Below are 27,959 nucleotides of genomic sequence, written 5' to 3' on the forward strand. Positions count from 1 at the left end.
TATTAGCTCAGCTAGAGAAACACAGCATCGTACGCAGACATACAACAGTGCCAAGTACTGCTAACCCAACACTTAAGAAACACGTACCAAAAAAAAAAAAAGAAAGAAAAGTTAAAACCATGACATCATGGGAACAAGGCTAAAACAAATGGCCCATGGAAAAAAAAAAGCACAAACAATTTTCAGGTTCATTTTGAGTTCTGTGTATGCCTAATAAAGCAATCTCCTACTAAGTTATGGACAGGGTTATCTCAAGTAGCTCTTGCCAACTAAAGGATTACAGACAAGTGGTTAAAAAAATTAAGTCACTTTAAGTTTATAATGCATTTCAGGGATTCTTGGACCACTTTTAGTAGTAAAATTGAAGTCATATTGATTACTTTATCTGTCAGGTTCCCAAGGAAAAAAAAAAAGAAAAAAAAGCCCAGACGATTTTTTTTTTTTTTTTTAGGTTAGACTAGGGACAAAAAGATTACACTGCCTATATCTGTTCATAATATGATCTTTGTATAATCCGCGGGCCTGCACTTGCCTTCCGAACAACTGCACAACAGGTGCAAATTAAAATGAAAACGGCTGCGGAGACGGGGTAAACAGAATCCGCTGACCTGGTTTGAATACCAATTGACGGGAGAAACAAAACCTTTTCAAGAGGTGTGACCACAAGGGTTTAGGCAAGTTGAGGCTGGGTAATGCCCTCTGAAATGAAAAAAAACAAAGGCAAAGGGAAAGAAAGTGAGACATTCGAACGAGCTGTGTGGTCCAGATATACCTTGGCACAATTGATAATGCGCTGTTATTTATTTTTTCCCCCATGTAGCAACTGAGATTTAACCATTTCTTAGCAACACGCAGAAGACTCCTTTCTAAAGGTTCTGAGGGCCGTCTCAGTGGGGGCTGCAACAAAAGGCCAGGAGGCCTGGGAAGCTATCAACCCTCCCCTAAAAACTGATCTCTGGACGAAAGGGGAATAAAGAGAGGTCTAGAAAGAGTGAATGAAATTATCTAAGGCTGGACAGGTTTTAAAAGGCTTTTATTCCCTAAAAAACATGCCTTTTAGGGTCTCTTTTTTGTTTCTGGCATACCGCATGGAATGACACATCAACAGCGTTACTGCACTGTGACTTAAATATTTTGGATGTACAAAAAAGGGAAGATTCTCGATTAATCAGCAGCTTCTCATGAGTTCCAAATATCAGAGCAATCTAAACAAGCAATGAAGTTATGTCTCACTATAGGGTCAGTCGTGAAACATCCATCACCATATGATAGCAATGCTTCACAACCTTTAGAGCCCTCTCTTGCAAACAGCAGTAAATACTTTCAAACTAAATAAATAGCTACTGTCAACTCCACTTACAGCTGCACAGCTCCTTTCTGAATTCCACTATAGGGCTTCTGATTAGCCAGACTCTCAGCCTTAGTCTTTCTGTGATTAGTGTTGCATTTAGTTTTTAACACCACAAACGTATATATTCTGTACGGTTACTGACAATAATAATTTTAGGTACATTTTTCGACGGGTGGGTTTTAAAATAGTTGTATGTGTCACTAGATTGCATGTTTTTGTAAAACAGTCAATAAGTTTCCACTGTTATGTAAGACGAAGGTTTTCCTTCTTTTACATAAGCACTTAATCATCAGTGCTTTTTTTTTTCTTTTCTTTAGGTGGAAAGAAGATTTAATGTCCTTCTATAGGTACAAATGAAACCTTCACAGAGAGCATGTGATATCTTTGACAAAGAAAAGGGAAAGTATTTTACTTGGTAAATAAAACATTCTGCACTGGGGAGTCTTACAAAGTTTGGTGTCCAACTTTTCAAAATGTTTCATATTATGCTGCTTGTTTTGTTTTTTTTGGTTTGTTTATTTTCCTCACACACACACTGTAGCTATTAATAATAGTTTGTGAAACAACAACTATATATATATATATATATATATATATATATATATATATATATATATATATATATATATATATATATATATATATATATATATATAATGTGTATAATGTTCAAGGGGGGCCATGGAAACTGTCAAATTGTATTTAACATCACTAACAGTGATTGTGTCAACAACAGAAAAGAAGACGGCCTCCCACCCCCACACGAAAGCACATGTTTGCCGGCCTCCCACACAAAAGCAATGTTTGCCATTGGGTCATATAGGCCATTCTGTACACAAGGACGATCTCCATTTAGTAGATGTGAACATTTGGCATAAAACGCAGAGTTGCTGTAATAGGAAATACATTTACATCTATCACAGGGATATAGAAGAAACAAAAGTTCAAAAAAGTATATGGTGTAGCATTATTTGAACACCAAGTGAAAAAAAAATGTGTTCAGCAGTAAGACACCCTTTTTGCAACACTGCTATCACTGTTATTTTGCCAAGACAAGTTTTGTAAACACTAGGAATTCATGACATTTAACAGTACCTGGCAGAAAACAACTGTTCTATTTAATCACAAGAAATATACATGCTACCGTTTTTGTGAGTGACTTCCATGATTTAACTAATGTCGTATCTTAACTGCAGTATTACATCCAGAATGTCAGGCTTCACATCTGCCACCCTCACTTTATCAATTTAAATATGTGTAAATGTGTGCATGGCCCTTTTTTTGTACCTTACAATACCATACCTTACAGAAATCTGCCTTTTGTGTTTGTTTTAATGTATAAATAATATTTACTTCTTGGCAATTTCTCTTTCGATGACATATCCTATATTTGTTCTTCCTTTAGTGTCACAGACAACAAAGGCAATTAAATCTGACATTTACAGAATGGTGTTACCTGTTTGGTTTATTGCTTCGTTTTCACGCAAATAAATTGAACTTCTTTCATTCAAATGTATTTTAGATAATTACTATGACATTTGTATTTACTGAAGTGTCTAATATTAACCCCTCTATCTAGCTAGCCCTTATTCTTTGTATAATGCTGGTATTATGCTGTCAGTTAAGAAAGTGAAGAGGGCAGTTGTTAATAATGTATATTGTATTGATTATGATGACTAGCACCTTTCAAAATGACTATTTGTGTGGGGGAGTAGAGGGGGTGAAGGAAAGAATGATAATCATTGTTTTGCTGTCTGGTGCTTTTTAAGCGCAAACCTGTTTTTCATTCCAAAAAATAAATAAATAAATAAAATAAAACCCAGCAGTGTTTTCCTGCAACATCAAGTCTTTGTGTGCTTTTCAGTGAGAAAGAAGAAAGACTATCGTAAAATCATTTACGACAGACAAAAAAGTTCCACAGCCTCTCTAAGAATTTTCATCTGCTGAAAATAGCCATCCTTATTCTCTTTACCATTTTCTTTCTTCTAGAACAAGCAGCATCTAAGAGCTATGTCATTTGTATTTCCAAACACAGGCCAATTCTGTGCAATTACCCACCAAACCTCAACACAAACAGTAACAGCTGAAGTATAATTCTCACCCAATATACAACATGAAAATGTTTTTTGTTTTAAATGTTATGGAACCATAGATTAAGGTGGATTCCCCATAATAATAATCTTACAGGCCACAATAACTAAGAGTAAAGCACAATAAAAAAGACTATTATTTTTAAGGAAGTGATACATAAAATGTTATGCATCTGTGATGCAAGTGTTGTTTAGCAGACTTGCTGAATATGAATTTGATTAACTGGAAAGGTGAAGGAAATCACCTTCCTCTTTAAATGTTACCTAATCAACACCACACAATATGAAATGAAACTAGAGTAAATTATACGTTAAAAAAATGAATTGGCTTATTACTGTAGTATGGTCAGTTTCACTATATTCTGTAATGTAGTACTGGTAAAATAAAAACAAGAAGAAAAAAAAAAAAAACAGCTGCAAATACTTTATTTTCGGTAAGGATATATACTCCAACCAACTGAATCCTTGCATTTAGGATTTTTTGTATGTTATAGTAGTACCCTAAGAAAACCATACCTTTTACAGATGAAATGACAGCTTGCTGCTTAGTGATACACCTGCCCCAAAATGAAGCTCCGTGCTTCCATGCAGGAATGGGGTGTATTTGTACTTCCTCCATCAGAAATCATAAGTTAGTAAAGTAAATAAATGAATGAATACATAAATAAAATGTCGTATATATTCCAGTGGTCAAAATGTCTGCTCATCTGAGTCCCTTTAGAATCCTATGCTGTGAGGTTGCAACATTTAGCTCAAGTGACTGAAAGTTTGCTTCAGGTAATGTGCTGCTTCCTATCTCTTCAGCAGTGATAATGGAATAGGACATGTACCCTATTGGAGGATAACTGGTCTTTCCATCTCTCTCATGGTTCTGGGGGATGTTGATCACCTGCATGGCTCAAAGGGGGAGGAAAAGCATTAAGGTGGAAATGAGATCATTGTCTCACAGCTTTCCAATGGAGGTGTTGTTTTCTAACAATCAATATTTAAAATGCAAACTGTTAATTCTTTTATAGAGAAAACTGGCTTCCACTCACAGATAAATTGAAATTATATGTTATTATTATTATTATTATTATTATTATTATTATTATTATAATAAGTACAAGAAGAAGAATACAGTAGTCTCCGCATATAGGAACACTTCCTAAGAGAACACTTAGCTTAAGGGAACACCCTTATGGTGAAACAGATTTTTCCCATTGTAAATGCTCCGGCTAAAGGAACAGGAACTTTGCTGAAAAGAACACCTTCTTAGCACTGATAGCGATTCGTTCACCACAAATAGTACTGTTTTGTAAAAAAAAAAAAAAAAAAGTGACTTGTCATCGCGAGAGGGACACTGATTGGTATATTACATTTTTCCAGAACCGCCATCATATCATTGAATTGCTTTGTATTCTGATTTCCACGAGTGCACCTCATTGCTACAAAATGGCACGTGAACAAATGGCAAAATGCGCCGCTGTTTCTCTTGCTACACAAAGTTGGAAATTGTTCAAGCTCTTGAAATAAACCTGAATTAGACACAAGTTGCCGAGCAATTTGGTGTTTCCCATTGTGGTGTGTTGCTTCACCATTCTGTTAAATAATGTGCATGTCTTGTATATTGTTGCTACATTTTGTAACATGGTTATGGATGCTGTGTTAATTTAGTTTGACAGTTAGTTTATTAAAGTTAAGTTAACCCTAAGTAACTGCCATTATTTTTGCCACTTTGGCTATAAGAACATTTTGCTTGCTTCCCAAGGGGTGTTCTCTTAGCATGAGACTACTGTAATAATAATAATAATAATAATAATAATAATAATAATAATAATAATAATATAATATTATTTAAACATTTGGACTCGTGGTATGGTAATATGTACTTTTTTTTTTTTTTTTTTTTTGGGGGGGGGGGGGGGGTTATCACATATGTACGTCAAATTCACATAGCGTCATCAGAGGTCTCATACAGTTTTAGGAAACGATAACACTATCCTGTCCGCAACAGTTCAGAGCTCGCAGTAAGCAAAAAACAGTGGCAAAACTTGAACAAAAGCCTGAACAGAGTAGGACTGTTTTGTAGGAAGCAGGAATGCTAGAAACTCAGTGGAGTGTAAACCAAACGTGGAGTGTTTGTCTACATGTTGGGAAGGGGGGTGGGGGGGCGGGGTGATTCAATACTGTCTACTATGAGGCACCCACAGTAGCCTGACTCTAATTGAATTAAACTACCATTTATTTGCAGAGGCCTGAGCAACAGGCTGGAAAAAGAAAGCTTTAAGGTTTGCTCAACTGCTCTGAGGTCCCACCTTGCCTCGCCCCTGTACGAACCCACCATCTGTGCTTACAAGCACACATGTTCCATCTCTCGACAAATGTTCAGGGCCCCCCCAAAAAAAGTGTACGACACACAAAAGCTCCCCAGGCTGCCCTCAGGTCTAAAGCAAAAACAAAAACAAAAAAAACCACTATCTCCTTAGCTTATAGCCCAGGTGAGACAACCTTCCGAGTTCTTCCAGCACTGACACACGTCAAGCAAAAGAAAGGTTAAAATTAGAAAATTTAATTTATTTGATAATTTCCCAGAATAATTAGAGTTAATATGGGTTAATTAATATGCAAATCTCTCAGCAGATGTTCTGCAGCGAGGCCTTGTGTGAGAAAACAGCCTTTACTTTCTCCTGCGTGATTTTGGCTGTCAGTTATTGGCTATAATTACTGTAACTAACCAAATACACACAAAACCTTTTGGTGAATAATATCATTCCAGTTCGAATCCTGAACAAACTGGTACTTTTCTCGCACAAAAGGAGACAATTTCTTATTTTCTTTTGATATAAAAGCGTTTTTTGTTTTTCCTTTTTTTTCCCCCAAGTGAATGCTGCAACTACTTAAAAAATGTCACTTTACATGAGTACGTGATGTTCATCACGCAATGGTGTTCATGTTTGAAAAATTACAGTGCACAGCACCTGCAAATCATTTATCAAATCACATTTTATTTAGAGATATTCCGTTCCACACAGCTTCTCTATGCACTGTTCATACTATCACATCTTTTAAAGGTGGAATATATAACAAGTGTCAAAACAAAAAGTGTTCATGTGTTTTCTTGAGAGGGACCTATGTAATAGTGCATAATGAGGGCTCTAAAAATTATCAGAGATGCATATCAAACATCAAGTGAAAATATATATTATATGTTTATGTAAATCATCTCCATGAAAATACTGTACTGATTGTATTTGCATACTAACAGTTCCTACTATCTTTCTTTTGGCTGTTGATGGGGACATCCCCTTCACTCTGTCAGAAAACAGATTTTGTTAAGTCAGTAAACAACTATTCAAATCTAAACCTGCAGTTGGAATTGGCATATGAAGAAACATGAATATACAATTGTGTTGCAATTTGACATCCCCTAGATTTAAACAAGGCTCCTTTATAACAGTTTAGAATGACAAATATTTAATATTTAAATCAATATAAATTTTGGTACACTAATTAGCACGCATCACAAGATTAGCAACTTAAAGTACTTCTGTCCATAAAACCCAATCTTAAAATGTAATAACATTTAATTTTACACTATGAACATGTTTTTCACTAACCCTAACCCTTTCAAGACCATATTATCAAACCACTCAAAAGATTATACTGTTTAACACTGAAGTCTTCCTTTACAAGATATGGTTAAATACTGAATTCTATAATCTGAGGAACTAATTCTGTGGTCCCACTACATTTTTACAATGGGTAGTATGAAGAATAAAAAGTGCTGTTCTCTGCTTTAGCTTAGAGTCCTTAAATTATGTATGCCAAAACCATGGATAATGGTAATGAGAATGCATCTTCAGCCAGTTATGACTTTGACAAATCTTGGCCTTTGTTGTTGTTTTTTTTTTTCATTTTCTTTTCCCCAGCACATTCACAACATGTGCTGAAATCACTCCAGCTGCCCATTCACTCAAGCAGGATCATGTACATGCTTGTAACAATCTCTCTGTTACTGAGAGGCCTGTGTTTGTAAGCTGAGACTCTTATCTGTGACTGTGCTCTAAAGCTGGAGCTGTGACGACACTCCTTTCCCAATTCCCTTTTTTTGCTTGTCTCAAGTTGTTGAGGAACACTGTGGCTTGATGCCACTGGTGACTACACCGCTCCCCAATTTAAATCTTTCAGGTAGTGGAATCTGCTGATACTGGCAGTAAATGCTGGTTGTCAGTTTGATGTGGGGTGTGGCAGATGCCAAGCTGATAGTCACAGTGCAGTGCTATCAGCTCCCTTTTTAACATGAACAATCAACTCTACTCACAGAAACTAAGAGTTCACGCTGCCTTAGCTCTAGCTGCAGTGCATTTGTCTAAATGTATGCTTGTGAAGATAATGTGGATAACTTAATTTAGATGTGCAATTTTACAGTCAACATATTACCCAGACATTGTTTTACATTTTTGCCTACTTTGGCATGTAACACTGGGCAAGGAAATTACATTGCCTAATAGTTGATATACATCTTAACAAACAATGTTTATCATAAAATGTTTAGGTTCAGTTTTTGACCTTTTTGTTTCAGGGCTAGGGAACTAAAGCAAAAAGATGCAAGACCAAAAAGAAAAGTTTCTTGAGATATATATGGAATGTGAAATCAGAAGTTACAAAATCTTTCAACAACCACTACAATATTATTATGAAAATGAACAAGTGCAGTTGGCCTTTAAAATTGAGTGCGTCAATTGAAAAAAAAAAAAAAAAAAAAACTATGTTTAAATCTATTCAATTAAGATAACTCTGCAGGGAATGCATAGTCATCCATAAAGTCTATTATACAAGTCTGAATAATAAATATTTTTGTTCTTTACATCATTCCACACTAAATTATACATTATGCACAATCTTCACATAAAGCCATTACAATTCAAATTCTTTGAACCCAGTATTCCCTGTATCCAAATATCTTGAAATGAAATGCAATTCATCACCTACATTAACATACAGAAATTTTACAGCTATAACTTTTTTTTGTTGTTGGTTTTTTTTTTGTGTGTGTGTGTTGTTAAAGGCAACTGGTGGCAATAAAGTGTTCTCATTTCTGAATACAAAATTCACGGGAAACAACAAGGAATCCCTAAAGACAAGAAACTTTACATAAATGTGGAATACCAACTTATAGTGCTCAACACAAACTTTTAAACAAACCTTTGCTAGTAAACTAAAAGGTTCACCTTTTTTTTTCTAACCATAATGTTGAACATATTCAGTGGAGAAATAAGAAATGTTTTGCAGCTGAAGGGCTACATTTCCCATTTTAATAAAAAGGAATCCATAAAAATAAATCACTTGCACTAAGTATGCAAATTCAAATGTAAGCAATCAGTGCAAAATTAATTTTGCCAGAACTGATTAAAAGCATTAATAAATCTATATGCAGTATTGCTTCAATCTGATATTGTAAATTTATTACACTTCCTGTAAGATTAATTAGAATGCTACAATAACATATTGCAGTGTCAGAACAGATTACTATATGTTTTTGTTAATAACAGTTAAGCAGAACCTGAGTTGTAATTATGGACTGTAACAAAGTCATTTGATCGTGATGTTACTGTAAGTGGAAAATGGGATAAAAAAAAAAAAACCAAAACAAAACAATTGAACTCACATTGTTTTATTTATTTATTTATTTTGGTCTATGAAATCTGTAAAACTAATTACAAATCTGAAACAAGGCAGTCATTTTTGTTCCCACAAATTCCTTGCACCTTTAGCTGCTCGCCAAAACTATCAGGCAGACCCTGAGATAAGTGAACGTTAAAAACAACAGCTTGATCTGGTCAAGGTTGTTTGGCATTCTTGTCTTAAACTGCTGCAGGCGTTTTTTGTTTTGTTTTGTTTTTGTTTCTTTTCATGGAGAAATAATGTAATCAGCATATCACTACAGAAGTACCTGAAAACAAAACAAAAAAAAAATGGCATTTTGTCATCTTTAGAATTTAGCATATGGTATTATAAAGATATTCAATGAAACTAAATGATACATTAATGATTAATTAATACAAAGATGTGTGTGTTGTTGTTGTGCTTATTGCTTACAATGTGTGTCCATACAAACAACAGAAACGCTTTGGTTACGAACCTTTTTAACATCCAAATCTGCAATCAGTGTGCACATGAATTAAAATAAAACAACAACAAAAACTATTAGCACAAAATGTATCCGAGGTATGAACTAGGACTCGCTGTCAAAGACAGCATCTTGGAAGACTTCCAAACAAATGAGTAGTGTTCAGCTTTATTGTGGGGGGAATATTCCTGATGAGGTTTAAACACAATGAGGACAAAATCAGTGTGAAGGCACATTTTCTGAATAGCATCTGTGCTTCGAGCTTTGGAGGACCGCTTACTGTCATAAAACTCTGTGAGTCACCAGCTGGGGGTCAGGGATTTAAAGAGGTCAGAGGGGGGATCAAGTTCCTCAGATGGGATAAAGATCAGAGGGGAAACTGTCCAGGTAAGGACTAGGCCCTGATCTGGTTCTATCTGAGCTCTCATTCAGATGATAATGAGTGTGTAAATCACATCTGTTCCCCCTCTGTGCCTGTATCGTTGTCACCTGAATAGCATCCCCACCAGGTATCAAACGAGCTTCAGGAAATGGGATTCCTTTTCATCCTGCTACCTCACTCTCCAATCAGTAAATGAGCGCCCCTGACAACAAGGCCCAGCACCCTACAGGGATTCCAACCTCTAGATACTGCTGAGGCTGATACAGTTACTACATCCCAATTACCGGTAGTCATGAGATGCAGAATCAATTTGAAACAGGGCTTGACAGCATAACAACATTTGCAAATGAAATACAAAACAAAACAAAAACATCATTACTTCTCTGTACTACCTTCATATCGCCTAAAATGCAGATTCCTGGCCAGAATCTCACTCACAGGGAACAGACATTAACTTTTTAACAGAACTGTGGCACAGTCTAATAAATAAATAATACTAAACTGAAAGTTGTTGTATTATTGTTTTTAGTTAAACAACAGTCTTCCTCAAACCTCAACCACAGCAAGCAATATTCTTAAGACATTGACTGAAAGATCACCACAGCAACCATGTTATTTCTTTACTCCATAAGTTATACATGGCATCAGTGTGTGTAAACAGTATCAGAGCTGTTTTCATGTCTCGCCTACTCTTTCTCTACCCATATGAGAAGCACGCTATCACTTAAAGTACATGAGCAGAATATATCTTACTGACCCAGTGAAACAACTGTGTTTTTACTTATGATGTCAGATAGCCCATGGACTACCTGGGGACAGCCTAAAGGCTTTTCTAACGTTCATAACACCTCTTTTAGTTATCTTAAAGTGGGGATGTTAAAATAATTTTTAACCCCCTGTGTTCTATGCATAACAAACTGATTTAGGATTACAAAGAAATGAAATAACACTATATCCATCTCATCTGTCTAAATCTGTAATAAGTTGTCCCTTACAAAGGATTAATATTCATATATATTAGCAGTTCATATGTATTATGCCTTTATCATAATTATTAGGTTAACTGATATTGATTTATTATTATTATTATTATTATTATTATTATTATTATTATTATTATTATTATTATTAAGGGAAATATGAAAATACCTAATGTGGGAAAAAACATACTGCAAACTAAGTGTGTGTATGTATGCATGCATGTATGAATTGTGATGGATTGGGTGTTGAATTAAGAAAAATCCAGTTTTACCTAGCTGTAAGGAGGTTAGGATAAGTTGTATTCATGGATACATTAAGACCTATCCAGCCAAATTGGTTGAAATCAAAATTGTGGGAGAGCTGGTACAGTATAAATTCCTCGCTTGCCTTAACCACTGGTAGTGGGAAGGGACTGCTCCAACTTTGATCAATTGTTAAAGGGAAAATGAGAATTATCCACATGCTCAAGGATGGAGCAAGTGAGATAAACCAGCTGTTTGAGTTTTCAGATGGAATGTTTGAAAAACCAGGAAAAGCAGGAAAGAAAAAGAAAAAAAGCTGGTATTCAGTCAGGTGGGCTTCCCGAATGAAGTGATTTCAGAGCAGGGGACTCCCTTTGAGTCGATAATATTGAATGAGTTGTGTAAGTCGTACAAGATCATTAAAATAGTGACTTCCGTTTACCACCCACAAACAGATGGTTTAGTGGAAAGATTAAAAAACTTTGAAACAAATGTTGAAAAAAGTGATGCAGGCTGATGGGAAGGACTGGGACAAGTTTCTACCCTATTTACTTTTTGCGCTCAGGGTGGTGCCCCAAAGTTCCACTGGGTTTCCAACCCTTTTAATTACTGTATTGGAGAGCCACATGGAATTTTATATATAGTCAAGGAGACACGGAAAGGGAAACTCAGTTCCAGGGAAAATGTAATTGAGTATATCTGCTAGCTGAGAGAATAGTAAAGGTAACTGAGATTGTTAAACAAAACATGGAACGTGCACAGGATAGACATCAAAACATCAAAATGCAAGGGCCAGGCTGCGGGAATTTGCTGTAGAAGATAAAGTTATGGTTTTGCTTCCTTCTCATGTACACAAGTTATTAGCCAAATGGCAAGGTCCATACCAAGTAATAGAAAATGTGTCTGATGTGAACTAAAGGTTTTTTAGACTAGGCAAGAGGAAGCTGTGTCAGTTGTTTCACATTAACTTATTGAAACCGTGGAAAGAAGAGGCTCAGGTAGAAACTGTGGCACATTCAGACATGGAAAAGGGAAAGTCTGGGGATAACTTGTTTGGCAAGTGGTTAACTGAGACTCAGAAAGGTGAGATACTGGCTTTAATAACAAATAATTTGGATGCTTTTTCAGATTTACCAGGGAAGACTAATCTAATTAAACACCAGATCATTACGCCACCAGGGGTTGAGGTTAGGAAGTCCCCGTATAGCATCCCATAGGCCAAACGTGAGACCATGAAGGAGGAAATGCAAAGCAGGCTAAAAACTGAGGTAATAGAGGAATCTGACAGCAACTGGTCAAGTCCAGTTGAGATGGTTCCAAAACCTGACGGCACCATCCTGTTCTGTATAGACTTTAGGGCTGTAAATGAAATTCTTAAATTTGACGCATAGTCCATGCCAAGAATAGACAAAATGATTGAGAAACTAGGACAGGCTAAATGTATAACTACCTTAGACTTAACAACAGGATATTTGCAGGTTCCTCTTGAAGAAAGATCTAAGTAAAAAATAGCCTTTTCAACGCCTGAAGATCTGTTTCAATTTACAGTGCTTCCCTTTGATTTGCATTGTTCCTCCGCAACTTTCCAGCGCCTTATGAATAGGGTACTTCAACTCCATCAGCAGCATGTCGCTGTGTACCTGGATTTTTAGTGAGGACCTGAAGTCTCATTTGCGCCAGGTGAGGGCAGTGCTGCACTGACCGCAGATAAAAGGAAATGTGCCTTTGCTCTGCAAGCGACTAAATACCTAGGCTTTAAACTGGGAAATGGGGAAATAAAACCTCAGGAAAAGAAAGTACAGGCCATACTCTCTTGTAAGCAGCCAGCCAATACAAATCAGATAAGAGCTTTTCTTAGGTTAATAGGATATTATAAGCGATTTTCGCTTATATTAAAGATTTCGCTACCCAAACAGTGCCTCTTACGGAATTAACCAAAGGTAACCAGTCGGATAGAATAGTTTGGAATGGGGAAGCGGAAAAAGCATTCAGGGATTTAAGAGGCCGTTTTTAAAGAACCAGTAGTAGTCAGTCCAGACAAACCATTCATTTTACAAACAAATGCTTTAGCTGTAGGTTGGGGAAAGAAACGGTGAGGAACACCCAGTCCTGTTTATAAGTAGAAAGTTGTTACCTAGAGAAGTCAAATGTGCCACAGTACAGAAATAGATGTATAGGAATAAAGATGGAAACACAAGGGAAACACGCTGGTTTTTATCTTTACAGCCATACTAAGTCGCCCTGGCTAAGGGTGTCTGCTAAGAAATAAATAATAATACTGTTTCGACATCCAGTACAGGAAAGGCAGGAGCATATCAATGCTAACTTTTTATTAACATACCCCCAATCATACACTAATTTGTTTGTGCAACTGAACGAGAGTATGAAAATGGGTTGGGCCTGTTTCTAACCAGCGTTTACAAGCCCTAGGACCCTGGTTGGAAGCCTAGACTACAAAATTAAATTAATATATTGGTTTGTATAGAAGGTTATTTGCTATGCCCGAAGATCGTATCAAGGGGGGTTGATGTGATGGATTTTGTGTTGAATTAAGAAAAATAACATAAACAAACTGGTTGGTAAACTAAGTATGTAAATAATGTAAAGTGTTTTGGGATTATACCTAACAACAGTTGATGAAATTAACCTGTAAATGATTATCATGTGTTGATAAAGAAAATAAATAAATAAATAATAAGTTTGGGTTTAAAGAGAATAAAATAATAAATGTCATTTTTCTATACAAATGATATTTGGAGGCATTAGGACCTTGCGGGAACTACCGGTCAGGTTTGACTCCTGTTGAAGTAATTGGGAGTTTAGCAAAATGTTCATTGTGTTACCTTTAAAAGGGTTGGGTTTTACAACACTTGAGGAGGCTGTGTCTGAGCGAAATCATTTTGGTTTGATGCACAGAGTAGCCTGCCTTGTATATAGTATAGGGACATGTATTGTTTAGTTATAACCCAAAACCAGGTTAGGTTTTATTTTATTTTGTTTTGTTTTTCATTTTGTAAACAATAAATGTAATCTACAGCGTTTTCATTGAATCCTGGACTCCTGACTTGTGAGTAAAGCCAAGACAACACAGTGCAAGTATGTGAATCGATCACAGTATGTATGTATATATGTATGTATATGTATATATGTCCAAATTCAATGGATTTGTTACAGGAGAGTGGAATGGAACGCTATGAACATATTGTGCTCACAGGATTTTCATATGTAAAAGAAATTTTGATCTGAGGGTCTTTCACCCCTGGGTTTGGATTCCCTGTGTTTCCACCAATCCACTTTTTTTTTGATCAGAAGCATGAAAGACTGAGTATGTGTGAATGTTTAGGTACCTGGGGTATGGAAAGGTGGTAATTCGCACAGTGGGATAATTGATGTGTAGATTACACTGCAAACAAATGCTTTGACTTGTTTGTTATTCTCACTTGTCTGTGCTCATTCTTATCTTTATTTCTTCTCTATGTCAGCTTGTTAATGAACAGCTTACCTGCCTTGTTAAATTGGTGTGGAAGCCAGGCTGTACAGTAATATAAACAGGGTCAATGACTGAAGGTGGGAATCACCCCAATTGCTCCACATACATTTCTTAACCTGCAGAGATCTTAACACATAAAAGCCTATCTTGAATAAGCATGCTGAATTCTAAAAGGAAACAATTTGTAAATGAAAAAGCTTGTCATTAGGGTTCCAATGGGCTTCTATTGTCATGCATCTATAATGCTATTTCCTTAATCTTTTGTCTTTGGGAAGCTATTATTAGTTAAACAGTTACAGCTGCAAATACTTTTCAATGGGTTTAAATGTATTCACTAACAAATGAATATCAGCAAGCACATTTGTGGAAGTCTGTTCCCAGTAATAAGCTTATAACGACAATATCTTTTTCATTGTAAAATGCAAAGAAAAAGGTGACAAGACTTTGACAGAAACATACCTCAGCTTAACATTAAAATGATGTAATTAACATGATAGATGTGTAGGCATTAGTTTACAACAGTACTCTTGTCACTATCCAGCTATATGCAGAATCCTCTTCTAATGTATTTACCTTCTTTGTATAGTTCAGACGTTAAAACATCTTACTGTAATTATGGAACCACATCACTTTAACTGCTGATTTTTTTGTGTGTCTGCCCATGAGCCAACTCCATTTCTTAACGAAAGAGAATTAAGACAAGTAGTTAAATATGTTTCTGCAACCTGAACAACACTTTGCAGTTAATTGGAAGCTATTCTTCCCAGAATATGAACTCAGAATGACTAAACGGGTATCACATTTTCATCTAAACCGGAAGTCATATTCATTCTGCTTACCATGTTAGGGCTCTGTCAGGCAAAATTATTTGCACAATGTAAACTGAGGAAACGTACAGAGTGAAAAGACTTCCAGGCAATTTGAACTCCCTAGACACCAGAGGGTAACTTTTAGTTACATTTCCCCTCATGTGTATAGAAAAGAAAAAAGAAGCCAGATTTCACAAAATAATACAAATAACTGCATTTTAAATGGCAGTAATCATAATACTGTTAAAGGTGTCAGATCTAAATGCTAGTATACGTGAAACAAAAGTAACTATTCAAAGGTATTGAAGGTGCACTAAACCATTAAACTAATACAATAATAATAATGGTACATAGCCACAATAAGAGAAGGCAAGCAATCATGAAAGCAAATTTCATAATTAGCTCAGATCTGGCTGTAATGACAGGGAAACAAGACATCTAAAATCTGTTTGGATTTCTGTAAATTGCAGTCGGATAAGCTGGCACTTTCCATCGCCAACCTGATCATTCTCACAACATCCCTACCAGCCCTCCCCCTTTTGTTTTTCCTTCCAGCCTTTTTCCTGTCGCCATCTCTGTATTTAATCTAACACCGGCAGGCAGCGAGAAGGGTTTACTATTTGCCATAAAGACAGCGAGTGCAAGTAGGCAGGAGGAAGAGCTGAATGTATGGGTAGAGGGGAGCTTGTTGCACAGGAAACCTGGACTTAACCTAACTTTGAACAAAAGCCTTTCATCTCTCCACTTTCCTCAAGACACTACATTTGAGCAGTAGTCTCCTTTTAAGTAAATACCTGATAAGGAAACTTTTCATATATGAAAAAGGAAGACTGTCTCTCTAAGTATTAAAGCCCTCATCTCTTTGAACATTCAATATGGCTCTTTCATCCCAACAAAATGTGTTTCCTTTGACTATTATCCAGAATTCAAAACAGGTAATTAGCTGTGCCAAGCGAAGAATATACTTTGTGAGCGACAGCTAAAGACTCATAAAACTCCTGGCTTTGTAATAACAATGAGGCTACAAATAAGCAAGCATTTGTAAGTTTAGGTGACAGATCCATTTATACTATGGGTAGCTGCTTCTAATCCATTTAGGTCAGCATGCTTTTTGTAAAACTATACAAAAAGAAACATTCACAAGAATATGTTCAACACAGTCCCATAAATCATCCAAGCAACTTAAAAAGATTCTGAACCTCCCATGTCTTTGTCCTAAGAGGTATTCCAGTTACTGGTATATAAATAATGAACTGAAATACCAGTCACTGTTGTGGGAGTGTCTGTTTCTTCCATCAAGATAAGTCTGGATCTAAAACCAAACATCAGAGGTGAAATATTGGTCTGTCACCTATCTCACGATCTGTATTGGATGTCTGAAGCACTTTCTGCAGTGCCCCTTTTGAATACAAAAAATAATGCAAGACTGTTTGTGTTTGTTGTTGCAGTTAAGAAAAACAAAAGACTGATTGAAACTTTAAGGCTTTGCTTGACACACATGCACACAGACATGCCAAGGAGACCTACATCTACAGCTCGAAAGGAGAAGTAACATGAATGCTGAACATGGTGTTCCTCTTGCAGTTCCACAGCTTACCAATGATTCCCTTGAGCAGAACAGCCATAATATTACAGACATATATATTTTTCTGACACTCATTGAAATCGGAGTATGCCAACGTAAACATCTAACTTCCTTGTAAAAATAAGAACAGAAACATGGCTTCTTAGAAAGGCACCTTCAAGATTAAATAACCACTGGGCCTCTTTATTAAATGGCCTATAAGTAATAATATGCTTTACCGCAACTACAAAAATAATGCATACAAGTACCTAACAGCTACTCAGTCTGGGTGGCTTTAACTGATCATGTTTTTTTTCCTAAAATTACCTCTTTGGAATCTGAAAATAATATTCCAGATAGCACTGGCCAAAAAAAAAAGGGGGTAATGCGTTTTTGTTTGTTAACTGTTCAGGTTGGGAGCGTATACGGTTTGTTTTGCTATCATTCTCTAAGTTCTTATCAGCCTTGCTATGTATTAGGTGTGACAGGATGAACACTAAGTAGTTCCTTTTTAAAGTGTATTTGCTGGGTGACAGCCACCAGGCTAATACACTCCAGAGAGGAACTAATCAGCCTTTTACACCTTGGACTATATAAGTTGCTCTACAAAAGTGGCAACCACATCAGTTCTGCACAGCTCACTGTCAGTACAACAGATTTGTATCTTACTTGAATCTAAACTGCCCAATAGCTAGTGGGCGTTCACACAAATCTGAATTCACCCTGTTGCCCAATTAACATGGGTGTTGAACCATGCTCACAGTACTGTAGTCATGTAAAACAAATGTGTCTTTTTTTTTTTTTTTTTTGCAGCTAAGAAACTAAAGCAAGCAAGTCACTACACATGCATTACATTTGACAAATGAGTGTACTTAGCCTAATCCTGGTTAGACATAAATTGCCAGAATGATGCAAAAACAGCATTTGGTATCTAATAATCTGATTGATGCATATGTGGTTGTTTTAAAAGAAAAAAACAATGACTTATACAAACAAAAATTGATCTTAAAAGGTGTGGCCTTTCAAAAACAGGACTGTGCAAACCCAGTGTCTCTAATTCAACAGTAAAACACTGAACTCTTTAGAAAAAGGAAGCTGATTTTGTTGCAGTTGTTTGGTGATTCTCGGACCTGGTCTTTAGGATAATCTTTAGATTTGCTATCTAGGTGAAGGAAATTCAGTAAACATGAATAAGGGGAAAAAACCCTTTAGGAAACAATGCTGCTGAAGAAAACCTGCCTCCAATTAGCCAAAGCAGTAATCTTGTTCTGACAGAGAGGCTTATATTTTGTCCCGGTGTGACTGGTGAGCCGATTTCATTTCCTGTAAAAACCTCTCCGATACACTGAAGTTACCTGACTCAGCTGCTTGTAGGAATCAAATTCAGTCAGAGATAACAGCTAATCATTTGTCACCCTGAGAAGCAATTCCCTGCAATCGCAAAGAAAAAGCATGCCACTTTATTCTGCAGGTCTGTCAGATGGCAAGAAATTGCATTCCACCGCGACTAACCTCTGCACTCTGGAGTACTAACAACAAGTCAACTCTATCAAAAAACGACCATCATGAAACTTGGATGCTGCTTTTGATCTGCCCCATTTCAATAACCTGGACAAGATATATAGACTTGCATGGTATGTCATCCATCATGTTATTCTATATAGAGTAAAATATTACACTTCACCCTAACTTAATCATCTGTGCTTTCCAAAGCAACACTACAAACAATATACATTGTGAGTAATATATTTGTTTCACAAAAGTACATTACTAGCCTTTGTTAATTAGGACCATACCAAGACCCCAGACATGACAATAAAGGAATTGCCAACTTTTCTATAAATATTTCTCAAAAAGCAATCCCTTTAAATGTTAATAGAACAAATCTTTTCTCATTAGTAAATATACTATATAAGAGTCGATAGGAACAGAAGCATCACTCCCAGTTCAGAAGATTTATAATTCATGTTGTTGAAGTAACTCTGGGAATTCAGCCATAGTATATTGGCTATACTTAATTCCATTATCTCTGGCATGAAGACGTTCATAGGATGCTGCAAGAAAAAATACAATATTGCCAGTGTGAAAAAGTAGTTCTAACAACTAGCAAATTTAGTGATTTATTTGAAAGAGCATTTTATTAGATTACCATGGAATATTAGCAACAGTAAAAAAAAAAGTAATTAAAAAAAAACCCTAACCTTATAAAAACGCTAACATCTACTAAGAAGGAGACTTGTTTATTGCTCCAATACTATTGCTATGTGTTTAAGATAAGGACCATTAGTAGATATTGTACTAACACCATGTGAGAGTGTATGTATGTGCATGTGCATAGGCAGGAGAGGGGTACTCTAAGGTGTGAAATGGCACATCTGTTTTTTAAAGACAAATGAATCAGCAATACAGTTTTCTTGTAGGACTTGTACGCACCATAGCAACACCCATCACTAAACTTGAATAGCCAACATTACAAATCGTTTCACAGTTTAAAAATGAAGCGCATAGAAATAACCTCTATGGGATTTATTTCTGTATAGGCAAACATCAAAGCTGAAACAGAAAAATAATTAATCTGTACAGAACACAAGACCATATTTACTGCATTATTTTTTATAGAAAAGGGAATGTCCTTGTGATTTAAAAAAAAACAAAAAACAAAAAATCTTCAATTGGAGGTACTGTTTGAAAACATTTATCCCCCCCCCCCCCAAAAAAAAAGTCCACTCCCCTGAAATTTAAGCAGTCAGTGTATACAAACTTTTCCAGAGAGAAGACTGATTTTCTCAGGTTTAACTAAATAATGTATGCACACTTTTACTTTGCCATGATGAAGCAATTTTAGCCTTTACAGCCCACAAGTACTCAGGAGGGAAAAGGGTCTACTTCCTGCATGGTTAAATAATTCAAACATCCAGGTGGAAATGCTCTGAAAATGTTCCTCTTTATAGACAAAGAAAGTAGGCTTTAGAATTTTTAATATTGCAATCTCAATCAAAAGAAAAACCTTATTCCCTGCTACTCTGAGTGATTTTCTTCAAAGAGAAATCTCTCTCTCTCTCTCTCTCTCTCTCTCTCTCTCTCTCTCTCTCTCTCTCTCTCTCTATATATATATATATATATATATATATATATATATATATATATATATATATATATATATATATATATATATATACATAGACACATAAAATTAGGTAAATATCTGATCAATCTTTAGAAAAAGTTCTTGGTTTAAAGCTCTCAGTAAATATAGTGATTAAACTACTAGCAAAGGATTGAACTTGCATGTGTCTATCATTCCAGCAACTGAAATTAAATGTTGAAAAAAAAGAAACATTTGAACATAAGAAGGTAGCTAAATCAGGAAGGTTGCATTTTCTCTGTCCCTATTGTCAGAATGAACTCAGTTCAGCTGTGGGGTAAAAATGGTATTCTGAGTCCATTTTTATTTGAGACCTGGCCTTATGTCAGGTTCAATATGTGCCACTGGGTAATTTGCCTTTTCTCTCAAAAAAATTGTGATGACATACTCAGGATAACTCACTGCCTGAACGTTTTCAAGTTAAAATTGCCAGCGGAAAGAAACAATATTTACAGAAAGTGAAAATATAATGTATTTGCTAGTCAAAAACAGACTGGTGGTGGTCTGAAGATCTTCCTCAAATCTCCCTGGTGTTTGAGAGCAGATACCGTGGATAGTGCCACAAACACATGTAGGTCTTCAGGATTAGGCACTGGGGGTTTTAGGGACAAACAAGTGGCATCAGCCTGTACAACTAAAAGCAGAGCTCATTTTCAGAAATGCAAGATGACTCAATTAAAGACCTGGTTATGATTGCCAATTCCAGATTGTAAACTGAGTTTTGTTTTTTACCTTCTATGGGTAACTGCACTCTAGAATTTCAAGCATTTGATTGAAGCTTGTGGTAGAAGACAAATTTATAGCAGCAGAAAATGGGCTTACTAATGCTCAACAAAACTCACCCATGCAATGACTGTGCACAGTGTGCTTTTCTGCTTAGGCTTTTTCCTATATTTTAACCTGCAAAGCATCTGACTAAACAATTTAGGTTTCACAAAATGTCACTAATTTAATTTAGACCCTTCTTTTCGACTGTGCAATTCATTTTAGGGAGTAAACTTTCTGTGCACATCATACTATATTCTTTGGTGGGCAAAACTTGTAACAAAGTAATAAAAATCAGTAAGCAGAAAACCCCCACCTGTGCAATGGCCCAGTTTTAAGTTTTATATATGTTGTATTAGTGCATATCAGTTTCCAACGCCCTTCCTACGCCAGCTATAATAGGGCCGACAACCACCTGGGGGATTGCTAGAGCAGCACGGTTCATCCCACGGACTTGTCCAGATGCCAGCTCCATTGCATCAGTGTCAGCTCTGCTCTAAGTACAACTGGACAAGGCCTCCCCACAGCCTCTAACCACCTACTCAGCACAACAAATTTGCAAACTGCCCACAAACGTGTTAAAAACTTCAAAGGCCCTGAGAGAGACTTGCCAGTAGGTCTAATCTACTACGTAGCAAAATAAATAAATAATAATAAAAAAAACCCAACAAATTAATTTCCCACTTCAAGGCTGCTTTTTTCTTCTGTGGTTTCACAGAAGAAAACCATTCACACTTTTTAACAGATACCTGTCATTTTGCAAACACTCATGCATACTGTATGAAACATACAGAAAGGATAGCATCAACCAGCTGATACAACTGGCCTACATCGCAGTAGAACCCAGCCTGCAGTTCAAAAATACAAATAGAAGCCTCTGGAGTGTATACTCCGTAAATTGATGCACTATTTTTCCCCCTTAAATTCAACCACGTTAAAATGTATGTTTTCATTTTTTTTCCTGGTACATACAGGCTTGAATCCAATTTGTACAAACTAGCTCCAAACAAAATCCTATGCTAGTGAACCAAGGTCACTCAAAAGTGTACTGCAGAGGACTGGCATTTATGGTTTGTCCCAAGACACTCCAGTACAGATTGAGAGCCACCGTTTGTTCTCAATATGTTGAAATAGAACCTGTATCATACCAGGGCCTTCAACCTTCTATTAACACTTAAGCTCTTTAACAGACTTTAAAATAAATAACATGATCTCTTGAACCTACAAAAACTGAGAAACAGAAATAAAAACACATGAAGCACTTAGGTGGTTTAACACAGCAACACCAATATATGCATATTCTAGTGTTCATCAAGAAAATCTGCAAGAAAATAAAAAAAAAGTGGCCAAAACACCAGACACACATAGTATTTCTTTTAAAATGTCACTACATTTTTTACAATGTAATGCAGCCCATAACTGACAGCACTCATTAGGCTTTTTAGCTTTTATCAATGCACTAAAAAGAAAAAAAAACAAAAAACAAAGACTCAAGCATGATTTCTAATTACAGTCCCAAAAGCAGTGCACACTGCTCTTTACTTTCCCTTGTGCAAAGAAGAATTTAAGGACAAGGGCAGGGATTTTTGAAATAAACATGACCCTCGTGAATGCTCTGAAGGAAAAGAGCCACCATTTGCTGTGAGTTTTAAAAGGCCGTAGAGAAAAGACTCTTCACGATGACACCTCCCCTAACAAAAGGACAAGGAGCTTTATCTGTCTGAGATAGCACTCAGGCTACGGAAGTACCACTCACTGCCACTTAAAGCTGTACCACTCGATAGCATAAAAATAGAATGAAGTTGTGCCGTAAATGAGAAATTATAAGACAGGCCGAGTGTTTTTTTGTTGGAGGAAAGGTTTAGGTGGAGGTGGTTATAACATGTAGGGTAGTTTTCAGTCTTCCTAGGAAGAATTATGACACAGATAATAAATATACTCAACCTTATAAATATTTTAGCTTGGCTACTCCCTAGGCTTAATGTGCTGTACCAGCTCTAATTAAGAATGCATCTGATAGATGCCACTACATAATGATGTACTGGTGTCTAGAGGGTTGGCCAGGGAAAAAAGACAAAGATTGCTGCTGTAAACAGCTGTCTTAATAATAATAATAATAATAATAATAATAATAATAATAATAATAATAATAATAATAATGTCTTATAAGAGCCTTGCAAAGTCCACATAGGTTTTTTTCCCCCTATTGATCCAACCATCATTATTATTATAGTGTGCTTTGGTTGGTGATGTAGTGATCAGAGCCTACAGTAGTGGTGTGATGTCATCAAGCAAATTATGTGACAATGCCTTAAAGTTCGTATTATTTCTCAAGAGGAAAATTTGGGAGTGATAGTATTTTAAGACCAAAATAATTTAGAAAGGAAAATGATTTAATGTAGCCACATACTTAGCCTTTTTTACTTTCTCTTTATGAGGTAAAATATACCAGAATTTCCAGAAGACAATGAATGTTAATTTTAAAGAAACAGTATTATTTTAGTCCACCTTTTTGTAAAGTTTTGCGGTAGTGAAACTATTTTCTGCTGATTAGGTTTATTTTTCATTTATAGTACCTGCTTTGCCAAGCACTATTCATGCCTTAACACTGCAAGGGACTGTGCAGCAAAAGCGGTTTGCAAAGCTTCTTCAGCGTTACTGTATTCTAGCAACAACAAAAATAAGAGGAAGTGAAAATAAACCCCCCCTCTTTCAGAGAATAGTAGACCTCAGAACCATTGTGGGAAACCAGACTTGCAGACTATGGCTCAGATGTCACTGTAGCCAATGGGTCAAATCAAGGGTCAATTCAAAACATTTCTGTTAAAAATAATAATAATAAAAAAAAAAAAAAAAAAAAAATTAAAACAAAAATGTAAAAAATATAATTGTATTACGTTATTTTTCTGTGTGCCAGCTTAAAAAAAAAAAAATACAATTATAATAAAAGGAAGTAAACTTTTCATGTTTAACAGGATATTGCAATGACTTAGTTACAAGTACTTCAGAAAATACAACAAAAGACCATGGATTGTGTTTTAAAACTCCTGGGGAAAATTCAAATTTCAACCAAAAAGAATACTTCTGCTTGGTCCAAATTCTAAAAATTATTTCAGTACCCTGGTTTCTAATTTCTTGAATAAGAAAAAAAAAAGAATAAAGCAGTTACTGTACTTTCAATATGTAGTATTTGCAAAGCCTTCCACAATAATTAAACCCTAGATTTGATGTAGAATTATATTTATATTTGATTCATGAACCAGCGGATCAATGTAGATGAATAAATATCATTGTAATTTTGGCTAATTCCATTCTCTTGGACCACCTTGTGAGCCTCAGACCTAGAAATGCATTGACCGCAATATATTACTAGGGAACACATAACAAGGCCTCTTCAGGTATTCAGATTGTATTAAATTACCATGCCATTGCATTATTGACAGGACAAAATGCCTCAAGTTTGTCATTCTATCTTCGGCTGTGTACAGTGCTTCTGACAGATTTGTTTTCTTACTCTGCAAACATTACTGTCAAGTGCCCATGAAACCACCTAATGAAGCAATCATTATATTTACCTTAGATAAGGTGAGCTGTCACAGAGATAAGGTGAGATAAGATTTTGTTTGAAAAGCAAATATATACACAGCTCTCTGGAAATTGAATCCAACTAAAAGTGTGCAAGTAGTATAGTAGTATTATAAATGTATAGCATATATTCAACAACAAATGAACATAAAGGGGTGGTATTTTTTATTTATTTATTTTTAACTGTGGTGTGAAGTCTAGGTGTTTATGTCACAATTTTAGGGCTTTACCAGGCTCTACCTGAAATGACTACAATGAAATCATTAAAACCAATACATTGAATAATACCGAGGATTAAAATAAAACATGAAAAGTAAGTATACATTTGGAATTTGTACACGTCCAAAAAGTATTAAGCTGACGAGAGAAACAAATGAAAGTCCACCGGTGCAGAATATTCAGTCACAAAAAAGGTATCTGCGACTGTCAATTTTATGTATTTACACTTCCAGAATCAAAGTTGTTTTTTTTTTGTCCCCGGGTGGCACCTATAGTAAGCCAGATGTGTGTCTCCTCCATGTGACCTGAGACAGGCCTGGAGCCACATCTAGATAATTTCTCGCTCACATTCTACACCGTCGATCGCGGCAGCTTTCTGAGGTGAGAGAAACTGACAGCACTAACTCTCCAGGGCAGAACTTTCCAGTCAAGTGGATCAGCGGACTGAAAATCGCTTATGAATAGTCATTAGGCCTTCATTACAAACCCCTCACAACCCAGTTCTCTTTTCGCAACCAAATGCCTTTTGTCATCTTCACAAGGTGCATCATTTAATTGCCAATTGATTTTTTTTTATATATATATATGACAACATGTCACATAGCAAAATGCAGTCAACCTCCCTTAGGGAGAAACGGCTGGTAACTCTTGTCTATCTGGACTACTGCATGTAGCGTTTCAAAAAAGTTATGCCAGCCATTGGTCATATAATTTTTACCTATCACATCTATTCCCTCTCAGTTTACTGGATTCTCTACTGAGGGGAAAGAAAATGGTTTAAACACTCACAGGTCCTGAATTAATCTGTCTTCCTTTCTACATTGGCATGTCTAATCTGTATTTATTAGTGTTTTATCAGAACCATCCAAACAGCAGGACCACTTTGAGCCTTTAGGGTTAGGAAAATGTTACCTAGATATAACAAACTGCCATGTATTTAAAAAAAAAAAAGTTTAACTATTAATGTGGATAGCAAGGTATAAATTTTAACTTTAAAACTGTATTGTGTTGTTTTTTTTTTTCATTTCTCAAAAAACAATTCACTAGTTCCATCTCTTTTTGCATTTTTTTCTGGATGTTCTTTGGCAATTACTGTGACAACTTTTCAGCCTGCATTGTTGTTTACTCTTGGACGCACTACAGTACATGTTAATGTTGTATGACTGCTGAGAAATACAGAGGGATGTCACTTTCCCTACTCATCTAAATTGAGAAAATCTCTTCACTGACTATCATCTTCTACATCTGTCTAGATTTCTATATTAAAGATTGTAACTGTGTCCCCTATTGTAATTACAAATTACATATCAAAACCTATGAGGTAATCAGTCAGGTGCATGTTGCTGTCCTCACTCCTGGAGGATGAGTATTGTGTCAGCTGGCAAAACATTATATATCCCATATTTATAAAACAATTTCATCTGCCTCACTGAATTGAGCCCGAGCTCATTTATCCTTCAAATGCAGTAAATCAGCACGGTTCCCCTTTGACACAAAACACGGCCCGATTATCAAGTCAGTACAGTCTTAATAAGCTGAATAATGAGGGAATTTCAGAAATGCACAAGCGCTATTATACCCCAACAATAAGACCCACAAGTGAGTAAACCAGTGCCGGGCTGAAGGTAGGTGTGGGGATATAATGGAACCAGTGTTACAGTAATGCACTCCTTTGTGCAGCAGTGTAAATGCCTGTTTCTTTGCGTACACAGAACAGGCATTAAGCCAGTCTGAAATTTTCTAAGAATGTCAGTGTGGTGTTTTTCAGGGTTTTCTTTTTTTTTTTCAGTGACTGGCAGTGATAGAAACTGGCACCAGTGTTACTGCTTGAAAGCGGACATTATCCTATAAGATGTGCTGCAGGTGTGCCAGCCTGCAAACGAGCACTAATTACATATTTTCCTACTGAGTGACAATTAAGGTCACTGAAATAATTGCAGATTTTTTAATCCCTTTCTAACAAGGGATGACAAGAGAAATGGTGCATTGTGCTTCAGTATTTTTTTTTTCCTTAAGAGCTCAGCTCTGGTATGTTTTAATTCACCCCAATGACTTTTCTGTTCTGTAATCACAGAACTAGTAAAATGAAATGTTCACCAAAGACGTGACTATTGTATATCACTGTGGTCTGTATGACCAATGAAAATAAAGTATTTCTTTAAAAAGGGGATGTGGGGGACTCTGAAAACATTTACTGGTTTTAAATAGGTTGTATAAAATTATCTATGTGTAATCTTAACTGAAAGTTTATGTATTAATTAATTTACTGCAACACTGTTAAGAACTAAAATATGTGTTTATAAAATATAGAGCACTGTCCACCATATTGCTATTGTACAAAGACATTATAACTGACTGTGTATGCACTTTTTGCAAACACTTCTGCTATTGCAACATCATGCAGGTGCAGAATTTAACTGCACAGTTTTTATACAGAACAAAAAAAAACTGCACTTATCAGACAGGTTCCCCTAGAGACTGGCATCAACTAAGAGGTGCATCCAGTTCTGTTAACGTTTCGGATCTCTTTTGGCTCAGATCAGCCCTGCCCAAGTGCATCTTATTGAAGGGGTAAACAACAAATTCATCCGAAAAGCAGAACCCAGGACTAGCTAGCTTCGATTTTTACCATGAAATCACAATTAACAGTGGAAAGATGAGTTTCAATTCAATACCAGGAGCAGCATGCAAAGGGCACTGGGCAAAATGATTCACCTTTGTTTTGTTTTTTTTTTGTTTCTTTTTGCTAATGAAAAAACTGGGCATGTGAGCATTTAATTCAAATCTTTACTTATGTTTGTCGGTCTTTCTGTGGGTAGTTCCCTGTGACGCCCTACACAAACTGCCAGCATTGACCCCTGCTGGGAAAGGTTGCAAGCTACATCACAGCTAGTACATTCAGTCGTTACTTATAAGTTACCAGTGCTTTACAAAAACAAAAAATATATTTCTATAGTATAATAGTATACGGTATAATTTGAAAGAATCACTCATTGCCTAATACAGCATGTTTTGTACAAGGTATGACATCAGTTAATGTGTTAAACATGTATCATGACTTAATTATCTTACTATTGGACCTAATTATAGTCTTATCCCAGCAGTAGTAGAAAAGCGGTTTTAATCCTGACCTGCTGGATTCCCGCAGTTTTGTTACACGCTATCCCAGATACATGTCAGCTCGCTTGTGAAATTGTTGTGACAATTCAAAGTCACTGAACTGT

The 27,959-nt window shown here is 36.1% G+C and overlaps 1 protein-coding gene across 2 annotated transcripts in view; it reads right to left on the reverse strand.

Moving 5' to 3' along the window:
• Positions 1 to 27,959, reverse strand: part of LOC121322321 (zinc finger E-box-binding homeobox 2-like) — a 76,695-nt gene that overhangs the window by 18,836 nt on the left and 29,900 nt on the right. The gene's annotated exons all lie outside the window — the stretch shown is intronic.

Source organism: Polyodon spathula, chromosome 10 (genome assembly GCF_017654505.1).
Source record: "Polyodon spathula isolate WHYD16114869_AA chromosome 10, ASM1765450v1, whole genome shotgun sequence".
In the NCBI taxonomy this organism is placed as follows: Eukaryota; Metazoa; Chordata; class Actinopteri; order Acipenseriformes; family Polyodontidae; genus Polyodon; species Polyodon spathula.